Below are 13,165 nucleotides of genomic sequence, written 5' to 3'. Positions count from 1 at the left end.
GGGCTTAACGCTCAAGTGCTGTAACTCTTTGAAGCTTAACCATAATCTGCTTCATCGTACTTCTCTGTTCCAGGCTCCACTCAAAGCTGACAAAGTTGACAAAGTTCTGTGTCACTTGGAAATTGGTTTGGAGCATTATTCTCATTAAAAATATAGCTAAATAAGATCCACTGAAAAGAATGAAAAATGCAGTACAGATACATTAACCAATTGTAGCCGTAGCCATAACATTTTCCTTGTGAAAAATACAATTCTTAGGAAAATAACATGTATAACTGAAAAATTTTCTAAAGGAAAAGCAATGTAAAAGAAAATACTTCTCTTTGAGACAGGGAAACGAGTATGTTGTCTTTTCATCAAGATATTATCTGACATAAAAAGTAGTCACAGAATTGCACCAATTCCATATCCACTTTCTTGAACATGTTAAGAGTAAAAGGAGTTTATAAAGCAGAATGCACTTTCTGAATTTTACATTTGAAATGGATGGCATTCTCCTACAGAATGTCACATTACAACAGATCTGTTTACAGACTGTACAGTACTTTCGTTTTGTGGCCAGACATGAATATGAACATACGGTTTCTGCCACCTCTCTCATTCTGGTGTTTGTCAGAGTCAGGAAAAAATAATGAAGTCACTGAAGTGTTATCTCTCTAGCAATAAAGAAAAAAAAATTCAGTGCATGCTTCATCATTTGTCAAAAAGCAATTCTGAAAAATAAAACTCATTTACTCAGTGGCTTACAAAATAGAAAAATCATTCACTAGGATATGCTAAATCCTAGTGAATGATTAGTTGAATATGCTCACTCCAGAACCTAAAAAAGCTCTCCAGGTGTCGTACTTTCGTTTCAGTGGTGTAGGGGGTCAGGTACAATAATTTGCCCTTCCTTTTGGAGGGAACATTCTGGCCTTTCTCACAACCCATTAAAACTGACACGGCAGGACCCTGCCTCCTTTGTGGGCTTTATCTCCCATCCTCTGGAGGGTCTGTGTCTTATCAAGACTTCCAAGGTATTTGCCACTCATCACTTACTGATTAATGTGAAGTCATTAACGTGGTCAACCAATGTGCCATCCTGTGGAATGTCCATATGATCCAAAGTCCATGCTACAACTGAGTGTGGATGAGTCAATGTAGTCCTAGGGGAAGATGGTGCCTGTAGAGTGCTGTCCATTCCACACCAGTGTGAGCTGTTCCCAGTCCTTCCTGGGAGAGATTTGGAAAGATACCTTCTTTAGCTCAGCACAGTGGCCACACTCCATCCTAGGCTGTTCCCCTGCTCAGCAGAGAACACAACACGGCAGTTACAATCAGAACAGCTGCTTCAACATCCATATCAAACTCTAGATCCTTCTAGGGCATTTTTAGTGACCAGACTAGCAAATTAAATGGAGCTTATGTTGGAAGCTGTGTTTGTGTGTGTGTCAGACACTGAGTTGTGTCCGACTCTTTGCAGCCCTATGGACTGTAGCCCACTAAGCTCCTCTGTCCATAGAATTCTCCAGGCAAGAATACTGGAGTGGGTTGCCATTCCCTTCTCCAGGGGATCTTGCCAACTCAGGAATCAAACCCAGGTCTTCTGCATTGCAGGTAGATTCTTAACTGTCTGAGCCACCAGGGAAGCCCCTATCTCTATAACCTTTAGATCTGTAAGGGTGGACCTTATCTCTCTCTGATGAAATGCTGATTTTGATTTACTATCTTATCTACTGTGGGGGAGAGATGGGTGGAGGCCACTTCAGAAGTTTCTACCTGTCCTTCCACACTTTGATAGTTCCGACTTCACAGGCCAAGGAAACAATACGGAAGTTATGCCAACTATCAAGGCAGAACTTGATATACAACTATACAACTATTCTGGTTGTATATTGAGGGACTGGCTGTGGAAATAACCACTGAGGGGTAGGTCTGAACCTGGACTCCATTTCTTACTAGGCCCCCCTGGCCATTCTCATTCTAACATGAGCAAGGAAATGTATCAACTCAGACCTTAAATGCAACAGTACTCAAAATTCCTGGGTATTTTTCCCTTCCAGAATGAAACCCTGGAGGTCACTTTGACATGGTGGTGCTGAGTCCTTCTTCCTGGGGTTTGGTGTTTCCTTCAGTCAATGGAGTCGACGTCTGAAAATGGGCTCAGGTCTGGGAACTTGGCAAGAGATCCTGATTCTTGATTTTTTTTTTTTTTCCAATTGTGTGTATTGAGCAGTTGCTCATCTAACTTGTCTTCAGGGATGCTGCGCTCTGTTAACCATCTCCACAGCTGGTGGTGGGTGGGTCAGGCCCTAGCAACCTGTAACTCTGCAGCTCCTTATGATGTTTGCATTCATCTTGCTTCTGACGGCTAAGTGCCATCTGGCATCTATTATGCCAGGATCCCATCACTCCCATTCCTATCCGGGAAGCCTAGCAAACCCAGTGTTTTCTGACTGAATAAGGTTATAACGTCACCTTAGACATGGGTTTGGCAGTCAGAAGGTGAGGTGGAGGTCTAACTGAGTGGGGGTTGGGGGCATGTGATTTTTTGCAGCACAGAGAAGGGGAGATAATTCCCTGCATCATTTCAAAGCCAAGCAGGAGTGCTTATATTTGGTAGGAGTCCTGGCCCCCTTCTGCAGGCTTAGAGAGTTCTGGAGGATCTGGGGCCTCGATGTTCTTGAGCACATCCATGCTCATGTCCCTATTCCAGGTGTCAGGGCCCCTCTTCTTTCTAACTAAAGTTCTGACCTTGGCATAACAGAATTGCCAGGGTTCAGAAGTTTCTGGTGCTCTGTTGCCCTTATAATGAAGACATGGGCCCTATTTTCAGCCTTTTCTATCTTCTGACTGCAGGAGATGAGGGCTTTTTAGACATTCCCAAAGTGGCCCTCTGACCTTGACATGTTGGAGAGCCACCAAGTTTTATTGTCATTATGATTAGTACCTCATCTAAACCTCTCCAAGGGCTTCCCAGGTGGCACTAGTGGTAAAGAACCTAACTGTCCATTTAGGAGATGTAAGAGACGTGGGTTCGATCCCTGGGTTGGGAAGATCCCCTGGAGGAAAGCAAGGTAACCCACTCTAGTATTCTTTTTTTTTTTTTTTTTTTTTACGTCAGACAGGTAATGTGCCGATGTCGTAACAAGGTTTGTGAGGGAGGCACATGTCACGCAGCAGCGTGAACACCCAATCATCATGCTCATGAACTACAAAAGGATCCCACTCTAGTATTCTTGCCTGGAGAATCCCATGGACAGAGAAGCCTGGAAGGCTACCTTCCATGGGGTCACACAGAGTTGGACTTGACCGAAGTGACTAAGCATGCACGCATGCACAAACCTCTCCAAAGCCTGAGATGTTGCACCCAGCTCTTCATTCCCATCTGCAGGTCACTGATTCCAGTTTGTTGCCAGTGAAAGGCTTCATGTTTCCACTGTTATATCACCCAAGGGCTGTGCTTACTCTACTTACCCTCAACCCACCCCCAGTGCTGGAGCACCTGTCAGCCAGCTGGAGAAGGGGGTGAATCAGCTTCAAGATCCACTGCAATCTGCTTCCTTCGAGCACCCACTCTGGGACCAACTCTCTAGAAACCGACTCTGGGACAGAAACTTGAATTCAGGGTGTTTCACGGGGAGTGGTTTGGGGAACAACACCTGCAGGGCTGAAGCACACAGGAAGGCAGAGGGAGACTTTGAATTCTGATTCAGTTGCCATGGAGGCCTCAGCCCATCCCATGCGGAGCTCTGAAGCTGAGCTGGCCCTATAGAGCTGTTCCAAACAGAGGTCCTGGAGCTTCTCCACTGACCTGCAGTGGGCCGCTCACAGGATGGGGTGATAACTCCGGGTGAGGCAGTGCCCTTGAATTAAGAACAATTTCTGTGGAGGGCCAATTCCTGGGCAAGTGAAGGCCTCAGTCCTAAAGTGTTATCTGGGACTTTGTGGTAGTATGGTGGATAAGAATCTGCCTGCCAATGCAGGGGACCAACGTTCAACATGTTGTGAAGCAACTAAGCCCATATGCCACAAAAATTAAGCCTGTTCTCGAAAGCCCAGAAACTGCAACTACTGAAGTCTGCACACCTAGAGTCCATGCTTCACAACAAGAGAAGCCACTGCAAGAAGAAGCCTGGGCAATGCAAAGAATAGCCTCCACTCACCGCAAAGAGAGAAAGCTCAACAAAGACCCAGCACAACCAAGAATAAATAAATAAATAGAATTATTTTTTTAAAAAAGAGTGATCTGGGCAGAGATCATAGCATCCCCTTTAGCAGTGGTTCTTTGTGGTCCCCAAACCAGCAGCACAAGCATCACCTGGGAACTTGTTAGAAAAGCAAGCTCTCTGGCCCCAATCTGGACCTGTTGACTCAGAAGCTTTGGGTGTAAGATGCAGCAGCCTGTGTTTTAATAAACTCTCCCAGATAGTCTGTGCAGTGGAAGTCTGAGCTCCACGGTACCATGGGGAGCCGGACCTAGTGGGTCATTTATGAAGAAAAACCCTTCTGCCCTCAGTCAGGTTCAGTGGACATTCAGAGAGGCACGTTTGATGATGGGGTATGTATGTATAGTGATAACTATTTGTAAGTGGCTTCCCTGATCTACTTTAAAAACTGTGTTCATGTGTTTCTCAATGGACTGATTCATGAGGGCAACTGACTCACTTGCCAGTTGTCACCTCGTTTGTTTCATTCATCTGCTTGGGCTCTGAGGTGTTTCCCAAAGAAAGTTCCGGTAGTTTTTAAGAAATACCTGGGAATACTGACATATGATTTAAAAAAATTATTTACTTGTTAAGCATTTTAAAAATTAATTTTTATTGGAGTGTAGCTGCTTTTCGTGTTGTGTTAGTTTTGGCTGTACAGTGAAGTGAGTCAGCCATATGTATACATAATATATATCCCCTTATTTTTGGAATTCCTTCCCATTTAGATCACTACAGAGCACTGAGGAGAGTTCCCCGTGCTGTATAGAAGGTTCTCACGAGTTGTCTATTTTATGTGCTGTAATGCTAAGTTGCTTCAGTTGTGTTCGACTCTTTGTGACCTTATGGACTGTAGCCTGCCAGGCTCCTCTGTCCGTGGAATTTCCCAGGCAAGAATACTGGAGTGGGTTGCCATGCCCTTCTCCAGGGGATCTTACCAACTCAGGAATCGAACCTGTGTCTCTTACACGTGCCTCCTGTATTGGCAGGTGGGTTCCTCACCACTAGCGCCACCTGGGAAGCCCTTACCTATTTTATATACAATATCAATAGTGTACATATATGTCAATCCCAATCTCCCAATTCCTCTCACCCTCCCTTTCCCCTCTTGTTGTCCATATATTGTCTCTATTTCTGCTTTGCAGATAAGATCATCCACACCATTTTTCTAGATTTCACATCTAGGGGTTGATAGAGGATATTTGTTTTTCTCTTTCTGACTAACTTCATTCTGTATGACACTCTCTAGGTCTACCTACATCTCTACAGATGAACAAATTTCATCCCTTTTTATGACTGAGCACTATTCCATCATATATATGTACCATGTCTTCTTTATCCATTCCTCTGTTGATGGACACTTAGGTTCAAACAGCCTGGTGGAAAGGGTGTGGGCTTTGGCATCAGAGGACCCTGGGTTCAGAGTCTGGTGGGCCCTTGGTGAGAAGACTGAATGGACATTGCACATGGTAACTGCTGAGCATGTGAGCGCCACTTTTATTTCCAGTGGCCCACGTTCCAGTTTCTGCTCTGTCCTAGCCCCTCGGCGTGATCTCAGACACATCCCTTCCCATCTCGGGGCTGTCTCCTCCATCAATAGAGCAGAGGGCATTAATCTGTTCAAATGCCTATGAGTGGGAGTCCTGTTGGTCACCTTGTCCTGCAGGCATGCGGGATCAGGAAGGGAAGAGTTCTGCAGGGTGTTGAAACTCTCCCTTGGAGTAAAGTCCTAACCTCTACTCTGGTCTGGGTTGTCCTACCTTTGTGACCTGTCTAGAAGCTTCTCAGGCCTGCCCTCCTCCCCATGCTATGTGCTCCAGCCACACTGTCCCTTCCTGTTTTTGAGCAAGCCAACCTTTCTCCTGTCACACGGCCTCTGCGTGTCCAGCTCACTCTTCTGGAACGTTCCACCCCAGTTCCTCGTGTGGCTGGCCCCTTCTCATCTTCCCTGTCTCTGCTCATTGTCACCTCCTCAGAGAAACTTCCATTAATTACGCCACCAGCTCAGTACCTTCTCCCCCGCTCAGTTCCTAGCACACCAGCCTATCTGTTTACCGCAAAGCATTTTTCGCAGCCTGACACTCTCCTGCTTTGTCTTGTTGCGAGTTTATTCGGCCACTGTCTCTGCCATCCACACGAATGGACAGCTCCGTGAGGCTGAAACCTGTGATGTGGCCTGACTCAGTGTCTCTAGCTAGGACCACAGCACATAGTCAGTACTCAGAAGTGTCTTTGAATGGGTGAAGGAGTGGAGACATTCCTGAGAGCTCAGGCTGGCTCCCCCCACCTCTCTCTCCTTGACCAGTCCTCTTTGGTTCTCATCACGGAGAGTTGGGTTTCAACAAGCAGGCCTGTTTCCTCAGGCCACCACATTGCTGCACTTGTGGCTCCCGCCATCCAGCCTCTGGAACCAAACTGGATGTGCTGGGTGGGTTGGACCTGGCATCCTCTGCCGTAGGTGCCGCCTCCCAGCTCCTCCATTCTCAGAAGCCAGGAGGAGAGAGAGAAAGTAAAGAGGAAAAGGGGCGAGACTTGACTTTGTCCTCCAACGAACTAGCACAAATATGCTCCCCCCCCGCCCCCAAACACACACAGCCTCTGGTTTTGAATTTCAGTAAGGATATGTGAGCTTAGCCTGGGTTACGCCAGCCTGGGGAGGGTGGGGAGGGACACAGAGGAGAGTTATGTCACTGGTGAGGTGTGGTGGTGAAACGTGGGGTGACAACATCGCGCAGGCCCGAGTGTGGTGTCAGCAACCACAGCATGAGCGGGGCTGCTGGCTGGGAGGTGGGGAAGTGCTGGGGTCACCCCTTAGGGAAGGGAAGAGAAATGGCACTTTTCTGGGCTGGTCAACCAGATTCCAGATGTGCTCGTGTGAGAAATTCCACCAGTATTCTTACTCTGGCCAGGCAGGGCTCAGACTCCTGATGCATAAACACATAAAGAAATTGAGTTTATTGATAGAATGTGTTTGAGATCATTTGGCCCAAGTACAGTGGGGGGATCCAAAGACTGTTCTGTTAGACCCCCAACCCAGCTTCGTTGCCCTCTTCTTAGTGACTCTGGGTGGACGCGGTGGCCCACCAAGTTCCTGAGCTCATAGAGAACACATCCGAATCCCATAGGGCTTCTCTGATCTTCTCTGGGATGAATCCTCAGCTCCGTTCTTCATATTCCCTTTTATTTCCAGCTACTGTAGTCGTAACATGTGAAGTTGCTGGCTTTTCAGGTCATAAGCGGCTGGATTGTTGCAGTTTCACATAGTTTAGCCTCTCTCACCCTTCTGCTTGCTAGCAGAGCTCCTTCTCCTTGGATCTGTCCCCTGGAAGACTGGGCTCACAGAGGGCAGGGCCTCAAAGGACGTGGAGGTTGGTGGGCTTTGGATGGATAGGGAAAGATGTTCTTGGAAGAGAAAGGGAGGAAGTTTTTACTTACTAAGCTGGATGCTTTCTGGGTGCTTCTACACGTATTCTTTAATCTCCAGTGCACTGTGAGGGCTTCCCATGTAGTACTGTGGTAAAGAACCCGCTTGCCAATTCAGGAGATGCAAGAGATGTGGGTTCAATCCTTGAGTCAGAAAGTTCCCCTGGAGGAGGGCATGGTAACCCACTCTGGTACCCTTGTCTGGAGAATCCCGTGGGCAGAGGAACCTGGTGTGCTACAGTCCATAGGGCTGCAAGGAATTGGACACGACTGAGTAACTTAGGACAGCACAGAGCACTATGAAGTAGGTCTGATTGTCTTCATGTTACAGAAGATGAGACTGAAATTCCAAGTGTCTTTTTAAAAATTAATTTATTTTTTATTGATGGGTAATTGCCTTACAGAATTTTGTTGTTTTCTGTCAAACCTCAACATGAATCAGCTGTAGGTATACATATATCCCCTCCCTTTTGAACCTCCCTCCCATCTCCCTCCCCATCCTACCCCTTGGGATGATACAGAGCCCCTGTGTGAGTTTCCTGAGCCATTCAGCAAATTCCCGTTGGCTTCTATTTTGCATATGGTAATGTAAGTTTTCATGTTACTCTTTCCATACATCTCACCCTCTCTCCCCTCTCCCCATGGCCTTAAGTCTATTCTCTATGTCTGTTTCTCCATTGTTTCTCCAAATAAATTCTTCAGTACCATTTTTCTAGATTCTGTATATACGAGTTAGAATATGATATTTATCTTTATCTTTCTGACTTACTTCACTCTGTATAATAGGTTCTAGGATCATCTACATCATTAGAACTGACTCAAATGTGCGCCTTTTTATGGCTGAGTAATATTCCATTGAGTATAGGTACCACAACTTCTTTATCCATTCATCTGTTGATGGACATCTAGGTTGTGTCCATGTTCTACCTATTGTAAATAGTGATGCAATGAACAACAGGACACGTGTGTCTTTCTAAGTGTCTTTGACACTTAGAAAAATGGCAGAGGTAGACTTAAGGCCAGACTCAAACAACTCAAGAGTCAAAGTTCTTTTCACATGAAGAACTTTGATATTTAAAGGATTCCATCAAGTGCAGATTGTAGTATCCTGTATTGCAAGCAGGAGGCTATCTAACTATTCATCTGCTTATTCATTTCACAAACACTTGTAAGAATTCTTCCTATGTGTAGAACACTGTAAGAGGTTCAGTATAGAGGACTAAAACAGCCATGATTATTGGTCTCATTGAGATCGTAATTTAACTCCTTAATTTTCCTCTAAGAAGCTATGAATTTATTCAACATTTACTCACTGATGCATCAATCCATTCATCCATCAATCCATCCATCTATCATTCATATATCCATTCAATTGACTCACACATTTATGCATTCATTTCTTCCACAGGCTCAATCATGTACTCATTTAATCAGTTTTGTTACTTTCATTTATGAAACTTTCATTTATGTTACTTTCTCATTTATTCATTCAAGCACTTAGAATTCCTTTATTCACCTAGGTTCATTCTTCTATTTTCTTCCTCCCTTCACTGATCCAGGTTTTTTTTTTTGGTCCCTTTAGTCACTCAGTCCTGTCCAACTCTTTGCAACCCTGTCCATTGGATTTTTCAGGCAAGAATACTGGAGTGGATTGCCATTTCCTCCTCTGGGGAATCTTCCAGACCCAAGGATTGAACCAGTATCTCCTGTGTCTCTTGCATTGCAGGCAGATTCTTTACCCACTGAGCCATCAGGGAAGCCCAGTGGTCCAGTTAATAATATCTAATTAATTTACTCATTCACTCATTCTCACATTCATTCATTTGTTTCAACTGTTTCCTCATTAACAATTTATTAGTTCTCTTCTGGGGGCCTTGTTATCTCTGAGATCCACAGAGAGGCTGTTTCTGTCTTTGTCTTCTTTGATAAGCCAGTGAAGAAGAGTCCTCTGTGGCATCTTTCTAGTGGGAGCCTCCAGGAATGTGGAGGTCAAGGGTAAGTACTCAGACCATCCAGTACTGTTCCTAATCTGGGGAGCCTCTCAGGACAGGCAACAATCTTCATACAAAGTGTCACCTAAGGAGTGATGAACTGGGAGAAGCCACCAGCTTTCAGCTTTCTGTCTTTCTTCCCTTCCCCACAGAGAAGATGCCCTTAAAGTATTTGGTCTTCCCCGACTCTGGGCAGGTGCTGAGGAGTGACTGAAAGGGTGGGGGCAATGCCTTGGGAGATATGAAGCCTGTTCCATGAAGCTTATCTCAGACGTGTGTGGCAACAGAAGACAGAAGCCACAACAAGAGGAGGAGCTTGGCGTTGATCTCATCAGCAACTGTTTGTTTTGTACTTATCTGAAGATGGGGGCGAGGTAGGGAATGGGACTGAGTTGTGGCAGAAAGAATTTGGAGTAGATACCTGGAAGAATTTCCCAGCATCAGTGCTGTGAGGTCAAAGGGAGATACTGTGGCTGATATTTATCTTGTATCCAGGGTATAAATATTCATGGATAGGTCTTCAAAATGTGCTTAATGAACACACAGGACTGGGAATCTGGAGACCGGTCAAAAGCATCTCTCTGCCATTCATTCCCCCTAGAGGCCATTTCTTTAGCATTCACCTCTGGGATCCTCTGTGTCAGTATCTTGTAGGGTTATTTGCTGTTTCGTCACTAAGTAGTCATGTCCTACTCTTCGCAACTGCATGGATTGTAGCCCGCCAGGCTCCTCTGTCCATGGGATTTCTCAGGCAAAAAAAATGTAGTGGGTTGCCATTTCATCCTCCAGGGCATCTTCCTGATCGAACCTGTGTCTCCTCCAAGTCTCCTGCATTGCAAGTGTATTCTTGACCACTGAGCCAGGTTATGGTTATGGTGAGGATTAAAGGCCACAGTATGTGAAAGTGACTAGTCTGGCCAATGCCTGGTGCTGAGTATGCACTGAGAAATATCTGAATTCTGAAATTCCTGTGCCTCATGGTAGTCCAGTAAAAATAGACCCAATAAATCACTGTGTATGTTAGTCGCTCAGTTGTGTCTGACTCTTTGCGACCCCAGGGACTGTAGCCCTTCAAGCCCCTCTGTCCATGGGCTTGCCTAGGCAAGAATACTGGAATGGGTAGTATTCCACTGGAGGGGTAGTGCCATTCCCCTCTTCAGGGAATCTTCCCAACCCAGAGACTGAACTTGGATATCCTGTATTGCGGGCAGATTCTTTACTGTCTGGGCTACCAGGGAAGCAACACGATTTAATTTATAGTGGCACAGAGTGTTTATTCCTGTTGGCCATCAGCTGGCAGGTTCTGGAGTGAGATAGACCTGGGAAGTACTTCGAGCTGGCTATGGGGTATGGAGTAGTTTCAGGAAGAAGAAAAAAGAATGGACTAGAAGAGACAACGAAGACGTCAGAAGAACACGTAATCTAACTTTGGGCCCAGTGAGAGAAGAGGGTTGGGAGGGCAAAAGGTCGCCATTGAAGAGTTGGAAGAGCTTTCCTCCGCTTTGTGCACCTCGGCTCCAGCACCGTCCTTCTCAGGGGCAGAAGAGGTTCCAGAGAGTTCCGGGTGTCAACAGCATCTCCCCTCTTGAGGTCACACTTGTAGAACATGTTATTATTGCTGCATTGTGAGCTCCTGGAAGCACCTAGCATAGGGCCTTGCCCATTATGCATGTAATGACATTTTGAAAATAGTGTTACTTGTTACTCTGTGAATAAACAAACAGGTGGATGAGACCTTCTTCAGATCACTACAAGACATTGTTCTACCTGCACCTTTGAAAGAAAGGAAAGCAGGTTTTTTTCTTTTTTATTTCCCCAAAATAATGCCGTATGTGATTCTGAATGGCAAGATGAAACCTGAATGCATGTTTTTGACATTTGCCCTTTTGTCTTTCTGACACAGAATAACAAAATGATTAATAGCATGGGCTTTAAAGTCAGAGGCTGTGGATCTGAATCTTGGTCCTTGCTCTTCTCCCTTGGGCAAAGATTTATCTCTTCTAAGCCTCTGTTTCCTTATCTGTACAATGGATACATGAATAGATTCACATATAGTGGAGTAATTAAGTGTAGACTCTAGAACTGGAATTCAGAATTCAAATCCCAGTTTTATCACCTAGAAGCAGTGTAATCTTGTGCAAGTAACTTATTCTCGTCATCTTCATCTTCAAAATAGAGATATATATTCGGTTGGCTAAAAGTTTTGTTCAGATTTTTCTCTAACATCTTATGGAAAAACTTGAACAAAGTTTTTAGTCAACCCAATACTTAGATTATGGGGCTTCTGGGAGGACTAAATGAGTAAATACATATAAGACATTTATATAAAAATGAGCAAATATATATAAGACATTTATATATATTTACTCTGTTCTGTGTCCAGGACATAGCAAGCACTATAAAAATTTAGCTCATATTATTACCCACCTCAGAGAGAAGATGGAATAAGATAACACATGTAAGGTGCATCCTTAGCACTGCTCCTGGGCTGTCCCAGCTGTTCAGTTCTGTTCACTGCTATTGTTATTTCATGCATTAGCAGTTTAAATGCATATTTTTCTCCTTTTCTATCAACTCTGAAATCAGGATGCATCTATCAGTCACATTGAGATGGAGGCATTCATGATTTGATTTCCACCACCTGCACTTCAAATTTGGCAGAACGATGTCAGAAGCTTGGAGGAACACCCCAGAGACGGTGCTGGGGACCTCTGCATCATCGTTCCCGTGATCGTTCCTGAGCTCCTGAAGGCACAGAGGTTGACCTCGCAGGAAAAACTGCGGATGTAGACAATGCTTTTTCATTCTTAGAGGCATCTCTCATGGTCACGGGCATCTTGAATGGTGCTGTGTATACTCACCTACCAATCCCTGTGTCTGAGCAGCCAGCCCGCTGTAGCCAGTGCTGCGGGGTGAGAGTCAGAGGTGGAGGGGAGGGAAATAGAGGCTGAGGTCGCTGTGTGGAACTGACCAGGGATTGTCCCTGTGGACTGGGGCTGCCAGGTATTCCCTGTTCTCTGCGCAGCATCCTGCTGCCAAACTGACCTGCTTTGTCTTTCCACGGGTGGCTCAATCCTGGCTCACCATCAGCTCTGGGTAAGTCAGTTTGTGTCCCCTGCACACGTTGCAACCATCTGGCTGAGCCTCTCGGGTGACTGTGTGAGGACAGGTCTGGGTCGGGCAGCTAAGTAGGTCTGATAAGGATATGGGGCAATTTCTGGAGGCACCACCTTGTCAGCAATCTGGGCTTTCCCTCCGGGGCTTAGGGCACGGGCAAGGGAAAGAAGGGTGGGGACCTGAACCCAGTGAAAGTGACGGGGCTCTCTGGATATCAGTGAGAGAGAGCAGGACAGTCTCAAAAGCAGGCATGCCCTCCTGTTTCCAGGTGCCTGGGGCTTGTAAGAAATGAAGCTTTCCATCCGCTAACATGAAATTCTCTAGGCTTTTCCCTTCGGTGTCTGGAGGATCTTGCAGGGAGAGGAAATTTTGTTTGTCAAGAAGAGCAGGTGTTAATCACTCAGTTTGGCGATGCTGGGGTACAGGTGGCAATGTGATGTCAGGGAG

General features: G+C 45.5%; 1 non-coding gene across 1 annotated transcript; it reads right to left on the bottom strand.

The window, feature by feature from the left end:
• Positions 1-3,097: 3,097 nt before the first annotated feature.
• Positions 3,098-3,203, bottom strand: LOC122679715. Its single transcript, XR_006336505.1, has one exon. It is a non-coding gene; the product is annotated as a small nucleolar RNA U13 (small nucleolar RNA).
• Between the last annotated feature and the right edge of the window lie 9,962 nt (positions 3,204-13,165).

The sequence above is a fragment of the Cervus elaphus genome, chromosome 21, assembly GCF_910594005.1.
Source record: "Cervus elaphus chromosome 21, mCerEla1.1, whole genome shotgun sequence".
NCBI classification, from domain to species: Eukaryota; Metazoa; Chordata; class Mammalia; order Artiodactyla; family Cervidae; genus Cervus; species Cervus elaphus.
This window is presented reverse-complemented; position numbering and strand designations above follow the sequence as displayed.